The following is a 17,087-nucleotide window of genomic DNA, read 5'->3' as shown; positions in this document are numbered from 1 at the left end:
TAACTAAATTTTCCGACATGATTGAACTGCCAAACGGGGCCGAGTTGCAATTTGACCTCTGGCAGTCTATGGAGGTGCCACAGGGTTAAATTCTCGGGCCAACTCTTTTTTCTGTATAAATCAATGATGTCTCTCTCGCTGCTGGTGATTCTCTGATCCACCTCTACGCAGACAACACCATTCTGTAGACATCTGGCCGTTCATTGGACACTGTGCTAACAAACCTCCAAACGAGCTTCAACACCACACAACACTCCTTCCGTGGCCTCCAACTGCTTTTAAATGCAGGTAAAACTAAGTGCATGCTCTTCAACTGATTGCTGTCCGCACCCTCCCGCCTGACTAGCATCACGACTCTGGACGGTTCTGACCTAGAATATGTGGACAACTACAAATACCTAGGTGTCTGGCTAGACTATAAACTCTCCTTCCAGACTCACATCAAGCATCTCCAATCCAAAATTAAATCTAGAATCGGCTTCCTATTTCACAACAAGGCCTCCTTCACTCATGCTGCCAAACATACCCTCGTAAAACTGACTATCCTACCCATCCTTGACTTTGGCGATGTCATTTACCTCCAACATGTAGTCTATCACAGTACCATCCGTTTTGTCACCAAAGCCCCATATACTACCCACCACTGCGACCTGTATGCTCTCATTGGCTGGCCCTCACTACATATTAGTTGCAAGACCCACTAGCTCCAGGTCATCTATAAGTCTCTGCTAGGTAAAGCCCCGCCTTATCTCAGCTCATTGGTCACCACAGCAACACCCACCCGTAGCACGCTCTCCAGCAGGTATTTTTCACTGGTCATCCCCAAAGCCAACACTTCCTTTGGCCGCCTTTCCTTCCAGTTCTCTGCTGCCAATGACTGGAACAAATTGCCAAAAATCTCCCTCTAACTTTAAGCATGAGCTGTCAGAGCGGCTTACCGATCACTTTACCTGTACACAGCCAATCTGTAAATAACACACCCAACTACCTCATCCCCATAATGTTATTTATCTTCTTGCTCTTTTGCACCCCAGTATCTCTGCTTGCACATCATCCTCTTCATATCTATCACTCCAGTGTTAATGCTAAAAGGTAATTATTTTGCCTCTATGGCCTATTTATTGCCTTACCTCCCTACTCTTCTACATTTGGACACTGTAGATAGATTTTTCTATTGTGTTATTGACTGTACGTTTGTTTATGTGTAACTCTGTGTTGTTGTTTTTGCCGCACTGCTTTGCTCTATCTTGGCCTTGTTCTCAACTGGCCGACCTGGTTATATAAAGGTGAAAAAAAATAATGAAAAAATAATAATAATTCATCTTTACAATAGGTCATAGTAAATAAATAAAGTTAACAGCAGAGCACAGCCATTATAATTATCTTATTATCATTATGGTTCTCATTACCGAAACGGACCTAAAAATGACATAGTAATGAGACATTTGTGTTTCGTAATGAGATGACCTTAGCTCAATATGCAAATAATAGGAGACATTATGAGTCAGCAAACAATTGACCCTATCTCTAAAGCCCATTCATGTCTCTGTGTTGGTAAGATAGTGGTTCTCTGACTTTTTCCCAATTTGAGCTTTATAGCCTTTTCAGTAATGAGAAGGCCAATTGAGATAAAGGGGATGTTTGAGAATCTAATTCTGAAGGCATAAGTGAATAAATGAATTTAACTCTTCCAGATGATACATCACGGGTGAATAAAACCTTATTTAAAAACTGTCTGGAGTTTTTTACAGGAACTAGAAAATGTTTTATGGTAATGAGACACAAGACACATTTCCGTAATAAATACTATAGATTAATGTAAAACTTCAACTAGTGTACAATTATTATGATTTATGGACAAACTACAGCTAAATATTTTGTGTTTTATTGAAATAAATTCGGTTTTACTCAAGTAAAATTCCATAAAATTACCCGAGAATTTAATCCAGACACATTTCAGTAATGAGAATTTGGAGTATTTCAGATAGTTGATTTTTGCAGATGCATCATGGTTTTGCAACTCAATTTGCTACTGACATGTTTAAATCTGGTTTCATGAGAATCACCCACCTGTGGAAAAACATCTTAGCAGAATGTGCTACATTGACGCTGTCCTGTATTTTGTATCCTCTTATTGTTTACCCCCACAACTTGTAAATAGTGACATAAAACTCAGTTAGACCGGACTGATGGAATCATGTAAAGTTTCCCCACAAAACCAAAGCCTCTGTCCTTTAATGACTTTTTGTTATTCTTTCCGTTCTTAAAGAAGAAGCTCTTAGTTGCTGCTATTAAGATAATCCACTCCAACATCCTGAGGAGCTGATGACAATTAATGAGGGTAATTTAGGGGAGAGCCGTTCTGGACCAGCTCCTCTCCTCCTCTCGTTTGGACCCCCCCCCATGCCCCCGTCCGCTCTGAGCTGGCCAGCGGGGGAGTAGAGTTGTGGGTGGGGGGGCAGTAAAGGGGGGACAAGTGGGGGAGGACAGGGGCCCTGAAGCCTGGTTGGTGGAAGAAGTATCTGAATCGATGCTAATGCCCTCGCTGGGTCCTCAGGGTGCATTTGGTTATGAGGAAGTGTTGATGTCCACTGAAACTTTTCTGTGAGTGTGTGGTTGTACTGGCGGCCCTGTGTAAAGGGGACCTGTGTGGGAATGTATGATGGTTGGTTACGGTGAATGAATGAGCGGGTTACTCCGATTGGCTGTATGTTAACAGGGTGCTACTTTTTGCGTTTGAGTAGGGTTTGTGAGAATGTGGTTCTGCATGTACAGTATATATATAAGTGGGCTTGTGCGAGTATATATTCATGTGTGTGGTGTAGGAAGCCACTGAGGGAGGAAACACCGGCTCTCTCTCCTGTCTGAGGAAACAGAAGCTGTCCTCCACCGGAACAGAAAGTGAGGTCACAGACACATGATGATGTACATACCAATATACTAACATATTGAAATATACTAAAGCCTATATATGATATACCATGCCGATATGGAGTAGGCAAATCATTTGTGTTTTACAATTACAATAATAGGGATCCAATAAGAATCTCATTCCCAGAACCTTAGAATCTTCAGGTATTATTATTTGTGTGTGCAGAGACGTTCCCAGCGTTCACGGAGACGCTGGGGGAGTCGGAGGGACTGGGAGGAATGTCTGGAATGCCGTGGCGTATCCCTTCTCTTCCGCTCCGTTCCTGCTCCCCGTAGTGGTAATGGGCTCTCAGGGAGAGCCTGGCAGATGGACAGTCGGGCCCAGGCCAAGGGGAAGTCTCCCGGTGACCTTCCTACAAGCGCCTCCTGCTTTTATTGGATGAGAGGAGCACTGGGGTCAATGGCGGGGTTGCCTTGCCACGTCAGAGGGGTTCGCTTCCTGGATAATAATTCTACCCAGGAGAGGAGCATTACTCTGCGGATGTTGTTTTTTTCTGAACAGACCGCCTCCCTTTGCCCCCCTCGTTCCCCCCGCCTCCCATCCGTAGCGTGTGAGCCTCCCATTTAGGCAGCAGACCCAAGCATCCTCTCTCTCAGAGTGGGTGTGTCTCCATTATTTTAAACCCAACACAACACCAGACAGAGAGCTGAAGGACACAGCAGGAATGTTGCTGGTTTGATGTGACAATGATGTAAGTTCTATCCTGGGCTTCCCTGTACGCTACAGTTCATACCGCACTCCATCTATCCCTGCCTTCTCTCTTTTTTATTCTCCCTCTCTTTTAAAAACAATACATTGTTCACCATTCTTCATTCCTCTATTCTCTGCCCCTCTGTCTCACTGGGGATACAACTTTCCTTTTTTTCACTCCCCCGCACCCCCCTCTCTCTCGCTTTCTTTCTTCCTCATTATCTCTCTTCCTTTAACTCTCTTTCCTTTTCTCTCCCTCTCTCTTTCTCCCTCTACCCCTTCTCTCCCCCTTTTTTGGGCCTGCAGGGCTTGGTACCACACCCCATTACCCTACTGTCTCTTCACAGTGCCACGCTGGCACAATGCCCAGTCAGGCCACTCCCTGCAGGCCCCCTGGCCAGAGCCCCAAGTAGAGCTCCTGCCTGTCCTGTCCTGACAAAGGGCCCAACTTGGCCACACTCTGCCCAGGAATGCACCCTGTATGCATTTCTTTTAAAGTAGTGCACTATAGGAAATAGGGTGCCATGTGCCATTTGGGACACATCCATAGACTCTGAGCTAGGGGCTATGGGCTACGCGCTTGTAACCAAAATGTTCACTGACATCTAGGAAAGTGTGCGTAGTATTTAGCCCAAGTTGGGGAACATTTCGGACAGCAGCATTTCGTTGCCTTTTGAGAAGTGTAACTTGGTCAACAACAAAAAAATTATAATAATGATTTCACCCATTTGAACATTATGTCATAAAGAGCACATGTTCCCATCTCAAGAGGTTACTATAGCAAGTGCCAAATAAAGTAACAGTGTTCGCCGTAATAGGTTTGACGATTTAATCTTAAATCAGCCATGAATCCCCGTGACAGCGGGAATGGAAGCTTGTTGTGCGTAACAGGGGGGACAATTGAAGTTTCACCAAAATGATTTAATATTAAAACAGTTCTAGCCTGTCTATCTATGGGTAACAGGATTGATTTGTTGATTTCAGTTTTACACCACAAAACACCAGAAAGAGTAGAACCAACTCACCTGCTTTTACACCATGATTTGACCATTAGATGTTTCTTTAAAAAAAAAAAAGAAGATGAACAGAAATAGTTTCAGTTCACATGAAAGACTGACGTAAATGCATCACTAATCACACGCAATAAATAATCATCTTCAGAAATGACTGTCAGAGCAACAATACAACGAGGGCTTTACAATGATGTTGAAAACTTGGGACACATTTGGGGGTTAAGTAAGTCAAATCTTCCTAGAAGTCACAGAGGTTGCACAGACGGGTCAAAGTACCTTAGCAACTCTTTATTCATATATTTAAATCAGATTTATTGAATTATCCATGGGGTCTTTATTAAGGGGGTACCTTGATTAATATAACAGGATTTTAAAATTCAATATCGACGCACAATTTCTACTTCAAGTCTCAAAGGAACGACCCCAGAACATAACCCCAACAGGAGACAGATTTTGAAACTCAAGTGAACTTTTTAAAAGTCCCGATACATTACTGCTTCGTTATACCAGACAGGTCAATCATGCCAGTTCACTGGAATCCCAGCTGTCTGCAGACTTATCAGTCTGATATGTCGGGCGGTTGGTGGTATAGAAAAACACTCAAACATAATGGTACACTGGCCTTACAGACTCCTTCTTTCTTTACTAAGCCAGGCTGACTCCAAGACACTTAGGAAGCATGCCTCCTCAATGTAGGCTAGCCACCCCCCCCTTCCACACACACACATACAAACCAACACACCACCTACGCCATCTCCACCACTGTCTCCTTAACCCTTCCCCTGATTGGCTGGAGTAGAGGCAGAGGGATCAATGCCGATTGCTCAGCATGTCGTTTCCTGTCTAGCTGTGGGCTCATTTACTGAAGTGCAGGGATGGAAGATGGCGAGGTACCGGGGAACTGTGGCTCCCAGCTCCGGGCTCTGGCTCCGACACTGTCTGGCATGGGGCCCAGTCGCATCGTTTGCCACCGGCGCAGACAGACAGACTGAGCAACTGGAGCGAGCCAGCGAGCCACCGGTAAGTGAATGAGAGAGAAAGCGGGATAGACTTTGTGCCATAGAGTTCGGAGGAGGCATCGAATTGACTTGTGCAAATGTAACCTACATGGCAAACCTAACCACAAAAGTCTGACATCCAAAGATCAACCAACGGTTATGCACTTTCATAAATAACCAACACAGTACGCTGCACTATCCATCAAGCACACAACCTTAGAGGAGTGATAACCAGCTCAGTATGCATCCTCTATCATCTTTTATACTCTCCTTTCCTCCCCCTCTACATTTCTCATTTCTCCTCTATTCTACCGCTTTCATTTACAGTTATTGTCTGCATAAATCAACCAGGAGACTCTCCTGTCCTGCTCCTGTAATTGTCATTTGTTTCTCGGACCGCAGAGTTTGGCTCACCCACCTGCCAATGAAAATGAAATAAAAACCTCTTCATGACTTGAGAATTGGTCAATTTGGAGTGTCCCCCACACAGACAGACAGACACACACACACCAGTTGGAAACTAGCTACCTTGCTAACATGAAATATTAAAGTTACGGAAATGTTATTGTCTAGTTTTCATTTAGTTTTGAGAGGGCAGGTTTTATACAAGCAGAGGTCGCCATTTGACACGATTGGACAATAAGATAAGATAAAACCATGTCGATGTTGTCAGGCACATGGCAAACGGTGGGGCCCTTATCAAGTATGAAGCAGGGACTCTTGAATAGACACACATCAGCTCACATGTGCATACCCAGAAACACACGTACGCACACACAGTCACAGAGATATGCACACATGTTCAGCCTAATTTGATTTATGCGCAGTCCGCTGGTAGGCTGGCATTTGCACACATGGCAGTTATTCAAGCAAACACATGCATGAGAAGTCATGCTGGGATACCGCTCCTTATGGTTTGGCTGAAGAGCACAGACCCTTCCTCTTTTCGACTGTCTCTCCCCATATGCTCCCTTTCCCCCCTTTCCTTGTTTTCTCTGTATTTCCTTTCCTCCTCCCTCTCCAGTCTTCTTTTCCCTCTCCTCCCTTATCCTCTCCTCCCTCCCGCTGCTCTCACCACCTATCCTGCTCTCACACCTTCATCCCAGCTTATTGGCTCTCCCTTCCTCTCCATATCGCCTCTCCTCTTCAGCTGCAGTGCAGACAGTAATGATGAGCTATGTGCAGTCGGCTCAGGGATGAGAGACACATCAATCTGTCCACACTGACAGACTTTACATTTGATTTGTTTTCTGTGTGACAGTGCCGTGTACCGGTACACACTGAGAGAGAGAGAGAGAGGTAAATGAGGTAGAGAGGAGGTAGAGAAAGACAGAGAGTGGGGGTGAGAGAGACAGAGATATGAGGTGAGGTGGAGGCAAAACATGAGATGGAAAGTGAAAGAGAGAGGTCGATGGAGAGAGCGCGAGAGAGAGATAGAGATAGAGAGAGAGAGAGAGAGGTAAATGAGGTAGAGAAAGACAGAGAGAGCGGGGGTGAGAGAGACAGAGATATGAGGTGAGGTGGAGGCAAAACATGAGATGGAAAGTGAAAGAGAGAGCGATAGAGAGAGAGAGAAGGACTGAAGGAGATTGAGTGAAAGATGAGTGCCCTGAAAGGGGGAGTGGTATGTACTTTGATAAACAGATAAATAGAGTGAGTGAGTGATGGATGCTTGACCGAAAGAGAGGTAGGGGGGTTACGAGAGAGAGATACCTGTCCTCTGACAACCAGGCACAGGTAGAAAAAAATGGTGATATGCCTGATAAGCAGAAAGAGAGAAAGGGAGAGAAAGGGGGGGGGGGGGGGTGCAAACATCAGCTGCAGCCATGGAAAAATATCTGAAGGAAATCTCCAAATGTTCTTCACACTGTGTATATTGGCTGGTAAGGGTGAGACTGTGAACCTGTAGTGATTTACCAGTTGGCTCTCGGAAGCTGATCAACCTATGCAGGCTGTTCCACACATCCCAGCATCTCATACTGCACACCCACAAGGTAGAGGTAGACTACCACCATGTGTTAGTTTTTTGATTTGTGTTATAGAAAAAAACCCTCTGTTTTTCATTAAACCGAAAAAGCTTTTAAACCTTCAATATTTTTTAAATGTATTTAGCTCACAACAGAATCACAACAAATGACATATGCGTTTACCTCACCCCCCCACACCACCCCCCATTTCATAAGACACAGTAATTGGTACTATGGTAGAAGTCATTGTTGACCCTAAGAAATAATAATAATGAAATAATACAAAATTATACAATGGGTGGGTCTAATCCTGACTGCTGATTGGTTAAAACCGCATTCCGGCCGGTATCTATTCCACAAGTTACAACCGGCTAAATCTATGCCGTTAAAATGCCTATCTCGGCCGTCATTGTTAAATAATAATTTGTTCTTAACTGACTTGCCTAGTTAAATAAAAAGGAACAAAAAAATATATATAAATAGAAAAAAAAACTAAAATGAGATTAACCATTAAAAAAATAACAATACATTTGTTTTTTTAAATACTACTCTGTTCCATCTGACTGCGCAATCCACTGTCTGATTAGCCCAGCCAGGCAATTTATAAACTTGATCTCCGTTATAAAAATACATTATCGCACATTTCTTTTAGACTAACATGTAGTTTTCAACAGAGGATAGTTGTATAAATCTTGTTCTGTCTCTCCGACATTTGCAACATTGTTTCAATATTCAAATACGATCTCCAGCTGTCCCATAGTAATGAACGTGTCGGGAGTTGAGACGAGACAGACAGGCAGGCAGCATTTCTCAGTCAGCCGAAATCATGAATCAACTGGCATAGTTTTCATGGATTTATACAAAGAAATGTCAATTGAAAAAAGGTACAACGAAACAAAGTGCAGCTAGTTTGCATCCTTTCCAGCTTCAGTTTGAAGTGATTGTGTTGGCTGTGTTGTTGGCTATCTCCTCTGAACAACAGTGTCCTAGCGAGAGAGCACATGTTCTATGCCAGGTGAAATCACGCCTCATTTGCTTATTGTTGTGGATGTATCCAAATCAATGTCACTCGAAAACAGCTTAAACAAATGCAAATGCAGCTATTCTGTTATTCTGGCTGCACATTTTGACGTGACTGTAAGTTAGCCGTAGTTGGCTAGCTAGCAAGCACGGGATCAGAACGTTGCCAGCCAGTATGGCAATGGAACATTTAGAACGAACGACTGGGTCTCGTCTCTAGCAACCGAACCGATAGAACGAACGACCAGCCGGCTTGGGTAGCAACCCTAGATTTGCGTCAGGACTATATCTTGTTGAAAGATGAAATAGTATAATACATTCATCAAAACAACGTTTTTAAAGAAAATATGTAAATCATTACTTGAATATGTTGGTAACCTGTTGTATAATGTGATAATGCCCACGAAGCAGCACCAGTGCCAATATATCATCCAAACACCGGCTTGGAGTGCATTATCACTGCAATGTATATCCTTTGTTTTGGCGCTGGCTTGGTCATTGAACACGTGTCTGAAGTGTTATTGTTTTCATTTATGCACTTAAAAAAAAAAATTGTAGATCTAATCTGGGAAACCACCGACCAGAGATTTTCCATCCAACAAAGGGGAAATGGCCCGGTGCTTCTGAAGAGAAACTACACGAGAGAGAGAGAGAGAAACTACACGAGAGAGAAACTACACGAGAGCGAGAGAGAGTCTGGTGGCTTGTCGCTAAGAGACGGCGCGGTGTGGTCACCGGCGGGGATGTGCTGTGGCATAATGGGATCGGTGTACGAGGCTAAGGCTGTATTAAAGGAGATAATTGAGTTGCTCACTCGGGCGAGGCCGAGACTCTGTGTGTCGCTTTGTACTAAAGGTACAGAACCAGAGAATGAAAGAAAGGGAGCTCGTAACTCCACTCATCTCCCCTATCCCCCTCTCTCAGAAAGCACCCTCCAATGAACACACACACACACACACCTTCTCTCTCTCTCTCCCTCTCACACACACACCCTCACAGAGAGATATTGTGAAGTGCACAATTCTGCAATTTGCCTACTCATTCCTCTGAAGTGACCATGTGACCGAGCATAGTCAAAACTTTGTCTGGTCACTTTACTGCAGACCTTAACCATGTCACTCAAACACGAGTCCAATTCTGTCCCAGATATTGTTTCGGGTAATATACTGTTAACATGATTTACTGTCACTCCATCTCTGTCTTGGTTCTAGCTCTGTCTTTTCACTAAAACATGGCACACACACACACACACTGTCTTCTCACTAACACATGACCTGCTCAATCACTGTAAACACTGAACCGTCACTCAAACCGAGTGCTTGTCAACATACTTTACTGCCATTCCTCCCCGGACATTTAGTAGGTCTAAGCCACTCCTGTATCACTGAAATACTGCCCTGACATAAGTAGGCATACTACCCTGCCACCTGCCCCTGAAACAGTGTCCTGTCACTAAGCATTACTGTGGTGTCGTGAAAGTATTGTGTTCCCACTGAAACACTGTCTGACGGCTGGGTCACTGACAGTGTCAACGGTAAAGTTGTGTCGCCACACCGGTGGTGGCAGGTGGCTAAAGACCTGTCATGTCAGGTCTCACAGAGATGTGTGTGGGAGGGACTGTCCCCGACTCCTACCTCCTATTTCCTGTCCCCCCCCCCTCTCTCTCACTCTCTCCCCCCTTCTCTCTCTCACTCTCTCTCCCCTTTCTCTCTCTCTCTCTCTCTCTCTCTCTCTCTCCCCCTCTCTCTCTCTCCAGATGGTATGTTCTCTTCCCCTCTCAGCAACAGCACAGAATCCTCCAGAACCACATTTATAAAATAATTCAGCTCCAGCAGTGAGTTGTGGTGGGGTGGGTGCATTCCTCTGTACATAAGCATGCGTGAAGTATGTTGTGTATGTCTATAATTGTTTTTTGGGGGCATATGAGTTTTTCCCTTACAGCTAAATAAATAACTGAAGAAATAAGTGTAAAAACGAGGGGAAGGAGGGATGAAGACAGGGATGCTGGGGCTCAGCTGCGACTCGTTCTCATTTTCAATCTCGGACCAATTAATTTGGCTGAATTAATCTCACGCTGCGTGCAGACTCCGCTGCTACAGCACACACGCACGCACGCGCACACACACACACGCTCTCTCCAACACACACTCTCTCACACACAATGCTCTCTCTTGCTTTCTCTCTCTCACACACACCCACCACCCTCTTCCCCCTCTCCTCCGGCACCCAGCACAGTGAAACAAGAAATAGTGTCTAATGCCACCATCCATCTGGCATCTTTACGCCCGCCCCGCCCCGCAACCCTGCAACCCCTGCCTCGCCCTCCCCTCTGACATTTGGAGAGAGGGGGCAGGGGGAGGAGGGATTTTATGATTTCCATTTCTAATTAGAAGTAAGGAGCGAGTTCTCAGGTGGTGAAGTAGACAAGCTTCTCATCTCCTCTGGCTCTATGGGAGAGAAGGGGAAAGTTGTCTTACGTGACTCCCTGTCACAAATTCAAGTTACATTTGACAAAAAAAGGTTGTCGGTTCTCAATGCGATTCAAATGTAACAACTTTTAAAGGTGCATTACATTCACCAGAGACACAGATCTACAACACACCAGCTAATCAGAGTTCTGTGAGAAAAGCCAAGCCTCTCTTTCCACCAACCAGCATCTACAGTAGCTCCACATTTGATTTGGCAGGTCACCTCTATGAAGAAGGCGGAGCTGAAGAACTCTTCTTTCATACACAAGTTCACCCTGCCACGCCATAGGCCCCTCCGAGGTGTCAGGGTTCCAATTTATGCATGTGGGACTGAAAGGTTCCTCCTCAGAGGGGGCAGGCCAACGACAGTCTGCATTCCAGCGTTCCCACGGGCCAGATTTACGAGTGGAGGGATCTTGGCCTTCCCAGGTGCAGATTTTACAGAGGTCCCCATAAGACTGTCTTTCTTTCCCCCTGAAACGGCTCCCTGATTGCCCCCTCTATTCTCTCTACCCAGCCACCCTCCCCGCCACCATTTTGAAAGCTCCCAACGCTGGATGAATACGCATTCAAGGGACATGGCAGAAGCTGTGTTGCTATTAAAACCTCTCTTCTCCCCCTTGTCTTCCTCTTTCCCCCCTCTTTGCCCTCTCTCTTCTCCCTCTCCCCCAGCAGGATTTGGTGTCCCTTCAGTGGCTGTCCTGTGAGTCGATCCATCAGGCCCATCGATCCAGATAAAGCTGCCATGTTGGATCCCTCAGGCTTTAACTCAGTTACTGGAATTCCCCACATGCACACATCATTCACAGTGTATTTCACGCTGCTCTGCATTTACCGTAAGGGAAGACCCCGTCTCTTAGCTGTGTCTATTGGCTGGAGTACTGGCTGAGGCTAGACCAGTATACTACAGTATTACACACCCTCGCCTGATCTTCAGAATAGACACGCGTGATATTATTCAAGAAGAAAGGTTAGACTTTTCTGTTGCCCTCCTCACATTGAAGTGCCTTGTTGAGTCACGACATCTGAGGTGTGGTGTACATTCTGATTGAAAAAAAAAAATGTCTGCCACACATTGAGCAGGGAGTGTAACAGCAGATATTAGCTGTGTGCTAGCTGGTGTGTAATAGGCAGTAAATCTCTCTGGCGCTCTCCTGGCAGGACGTTGCTCCGCTCATTAGATGGCTGGCCAACTGCCCCTTGGGTCGCTCAGCGACAGGTTGCCCGGGTAACGTTGCTACAGGCAGAGCCCAGGACCCAGGCCACTCCTCATTGGTTGGTTGCAGCAGGGTGTAGTCAAAATGGAGGTGCATTCTTATTAATGTAGAGAAATGACTACGAATGGCAAAAGAGGCTAAACTTGCAACGTAGAGAGTGTGACTCTTTTTTGGCCTGTGACTCAGAATGAGAAGGGTTCCTGTGGAAGCGCATGAGAGGATCATTGTTGGACTACATCAGAATGAGAGTGAATGAAAGTGGGCTTCTTATGAGAGTCATATTATGTGGTACTGAGAAAGGGACCGTTTGGAACAACACTCCAACGCCACGGTCTCTAACGGTCACTGCTGACACCTAGGGGCCAAACCCAGGCACTGCCTTCCATTGCTACTTATACTGTAGGTCCATTGGAAGACAGAAGTGGGTTCATCTGAACTGTGACTGCTTCGGTTTCGCCAGTCAAATCAAATCAAATCAAAAATTGTATTTGTCACATACACATGGTTAGCAGATGTTAATGCGAGTGTAGCGAAATGCTTGTGCTTCTAGTTCCAATAATGCAGTGATAACCAACAAGTAATCTAACTAACAATTCCAAAACTACTGTCTTATACACAGTGTAAGGGGATAAGGAATATGTACATAAGGATATATGAATGAGTGATGGTACAGAGCAGCATACAGTAGATGGTATCGAGTACAGTATATACATATGAGATGAGTATGTAGACAAAGTAAACAAAGTGGCATAGTTAAAGTGGCTAGTGACATAAGGATGCAGTCGATGATCTAGAGTACAGTATATACGTATGCATATGAGATGAATAATGTAGGGTAAGTAACATTATATAAGGTAGCATTGTTTAAAGTGGCTAGTGATATATTTACATCATTTCCCATCAATTCCCATTATTAAAGTGGCTGGAGTTGGGTCAGTGTCAATGACAGTGTGTTTGCAGCAGCCACTCAATGTTAGTGGTGGCTGTTTAACAGTCTGATGGCCTTGAGATAGAAGCTGTTTTTCAGTCTCTCGGTCCCAGCTTTGATGCACCTGTACTGGCCTCGCCTTCTGGATGGAGTGAGAGAGAGGGGGGGGGGGAGAGAGTGAGAGAGAGAGGGGGGGAGAGAGTGAGAGAGAGGGGGAGAGAGAGAGAGAGAGAGAGGGGGAGAGAGTGAGAGAGAGGGGGGGAGAGAGGGAGAGAGAGAGGGGGAGAGAAAGAGAGAGGGGTGAGAGAGAGGGGGGAGAGGGGGGGGGGATGGAGAGGAACAGGAAATAGGAGGTAGGAGTCGGGGACAGTCATTATTTTCTCTGGTAATTCTACTCAGTCTGACCCCTTGTGAGGTCAAATGGTCCAAATGAGCCCATCATGACTGAATGCAAAAATGACAAAACAAGAAACCTCACCTTGACTTGTGTCTCTTTCACTCTGGTATGTCCTTGTTGCTATGTAGCTGGTCTTTGTTCCTGTCATCACACAACACCGCTGTAGCCTATGTCAGCCAGTGACCGTTCGTCAGTGGCCACACGTTCCCCGATGGCGCATCACGCTGGCTCTGTTTCGGCAGCAGTAGTATGTGATGCGGGGCTCTCAGTGTCCTTAGCATGCAGCGCTGCTCGCTGATCTTTCACTGTAATGGTATGCTGATTGTATATGGGGCTTCTCTCCACGGTGATATTGTTATGGTGTGCATTACATTGGCATAAATCAGCATACCGTGACACCAAGTGTGACACACACACACACACACACACATTTGTTTCAGTGTCAGGATTAGGTTCAGGAGGTTCAAACTCCTGGCCACAGTCTTTGTGCCCACTCCCAAAAAGCCCTCCTAAACACAGACCCTTATACCATAGCCTTGACAGGAAAGAGCGTACCATATTGTGCCAATGTGGTCCAATGAGACGCCCTCGGTCAGGGGAAGTCCAGGGGTCAGAGGTCAACCCCAACTTATGGCCCAGCAGGAGGTCAGGCCATCTCTCCCTCCCTCACACTGACTCAAAGAATGGACAGAGTAAAAAACCATGCCCTGACCTTTCACCTCAGGCTTGACTCCTTTCTCTCAAACTTCACTCTCTTTCTGTGCCCTTCTCTTACTCCATCTCTGTGTCCAGTGGAGACCCACCCTGTGGCCTTTGTGTCCCCTAGTAGACGACCACAACTCCAAACGTACACTTTGAGGGGTCAACCATCGGCCATGGCGACGGGGTTGAGTCTGGGGTCGCGCTGTCATCGTGGGGACAACGATCATCTAACAGCCAGCTCCTCTACCGGCTGGGTCAGCCCGGGGTCACCTGCAGGTCAACTACAGCGTGTCATTGTCCGAACCCCCCTCCTGGAGCGTTGGTCAGTCCCGAAGGCATGCGGTCCCATCCATCCACGGCCTAATCATTACAAATGGAGGGGGGAGCAGCGTAAACAGCCATCATTACAGACACTCTGCAGCGCACTCACGTCCACTTTAAACGCCCATTATGGCTAAGGGGCCATCCGTAATGCCTGCTCAGTAAGCAGGAGAGAGGGAGGGTGTGTCCAGAGGGAGGAGGAAGAATGAGACTGGGAAAGGGAGTCCTTTGTTGAGGCGTTACTGTGTCCTCTCCCGTGATGTTTTGTCATTGTATTCATGATCGCCTTCAGTCTCCGTCTAACCTGTTGACCTGAGTGTTCCTCATTATGGTCAAGCTCCTCCAGAGGAGGGCGCTATCCCCTCAGAGAACTGGGCAAGGCGCCGTGACCTGGCCTTCACCCTTCCCCTCCATTCAGGGGGCATCGGGGTCGGGGGGTCACCAGACGGACGCACAGAAGCTTCAAAATGGCCTCCATCGTTTTCTTGGGAATTAAAGTTGGTGTGCTTACCAATGTCGAGGGTGCCAAATCAAATTAGCCCTCCAGAAAGCTATTTGACGTGTGTTGTCAAATGTTGTCAAAGCATCACATGGACAGCACACAATGTCCCTGTTAGCCGCGGAAACACAGACATTGTAAAACCTAGATGTTATGATATTGTGGCCATGGATCATATTTAGAGATCTTCCTGAGTTTGCATGAAAAAGGGATGAATTTCATTATGTTGTGCAAATAAGGGCCGGTAGCATGCTAGTGTGTGTGTGTGTGTGTGTGTGTGAGAGAGAAAGAGAGTGAAAAGGGGGGAAGAGAGAGAGAGGGAGAGAGAGAGGAGGAGGAGGGAGAGATGCAGGCTGTGGGTTCAACGGCAGGGCAATGACAGACTTCCCATTCTCCATCACAACTCAGCCCTGGGGGCAGGCAACGCAAAGCAGAGTAGCGCTACTGTTAGCAACCAACTGCTCCATGTGTGTGTGTGTGTGTGTGTGTGTCTTTTTCTTTTAAGTATTCAGAGGTACCAAACGAGCCCCATATTGTACAACAGCCGGAACGATCGAGAGAGAACAAGATGGAGGACAGGAGAGAGGGCAGAGGCTGAATGTAGCGAATGGCAAGAGAAGAGGACCAAAGAGGAAAGGAAAGGAAATGAGAGCGAATGAGGGCAGAAGAAAGAGGAGAGAGATGGGTGACATTAGAGAGAAATGATGGAGGATGACAAGTCGCCCTGTGATAAGTGACATCATCCCTCACCATCATCCACCTCCCTACCCTCACACACACACACACACGCCATTACACTTCCAGTGCCAACGCACCCCCTCGGCGGTAAATACATGACATCACGGGTCCCCCATTATAGGCGTTGTCTAGGCGACCAGCACCCTAACCCTCTCCCCTCCCTCTGCCCCCACACCCATCCCTTGATTTCTTCAATACATGTATGGATCCTTCCCTCTTTCTACATCCCATTCCATGTCTCTCTCTCTCTCCCTCTCTTTCCACAAGAATTAGGCTCCCTTGTGGTGCTGCGCTGCACTGCTCTCTGCTCCCTCCGCCGATGAAACGAAAGCCCAACCTCCCTCCCTCCCTCTCTCTCCCCTCACTCCATTTGTTCTCATTCTCCTCTTATCTCCTCCGTACATTCTTCCCCCTTCCACATTCCTCATCCCCCTTTCTCTCCCTCTCTCACTCCCTCCCTGTCTCCCTCCATCCACCCCAAAATGGAGTCACGCTAGTGATACGGGTTGGTTCCCGTGGTGTCTGGGAGATGAAGAGCCCCTCACGGTTCTAAGAGAGAGTGTTCTGCCATAGCGGGGGGGGAAATAGGTTTCCTCCAGACGTGACGCTTGGCATTCAGGCCAAAGAGTTCAATCTTGTGATTCCCACATATTTACCCTGATTTACACTGAGAGAGGTGATTTACCACGGTCTGACATGCCATGCCAGGGGGTATCACCTTGATGTATGGTGCTGGGAGATGTGAGGGCTGGTGGAAGGGATGGATCTGTCTCGATCACATCAGAAATAAGACCTTTGTAGTCTGGGCTCGTTCAGTAGAAGAGCAGAGTGAATGTTAAGATTGATTTGAATTTGGTTGCTTATGAGTACATTGTCTGACTGTGTGTAATAAAGGGTGTTTGTTTGTATGTAATGATGATGTGCGTATATATTGTACACTGTACATACAGTGCATTCGGAAAGTATTCAGACCCCTTGACTTCTTCCACATTTTGTTACGTTACAACGTTATTCTAAAATTTATTGAAATGATTTTTCCCCTTATCAATCTACACACAATACCCCATAATGATAAAGCAAAAACAGGTTTAGACATTGCAAATATATAAACAATAAAAAACTGAAATATCACATTTAGATAAGTATTCAGACCCTTTACTTAGTACTTTGTTAAAGCCCCTTTGGCAACGATAACAG

Source organism: Oncorhynchus nerka, linkage group LG21, assembly GCF_034236695.1.
Source record: "Oncorhynchus nerka isolate Pitt River linkage group LG21, Oner_Uvic_2.0, whole genome shotgun sequence".
Classification (NCBI taxonomy): Eukaryota; Metazoa; Chordata; class Actinopteri; order Salmoniformes; family Salmonidae; genus Oncorhynchus; species Oncorhynchus nerka.
This window is presented reverse-complemented; position numbering follows the sequence as displayed.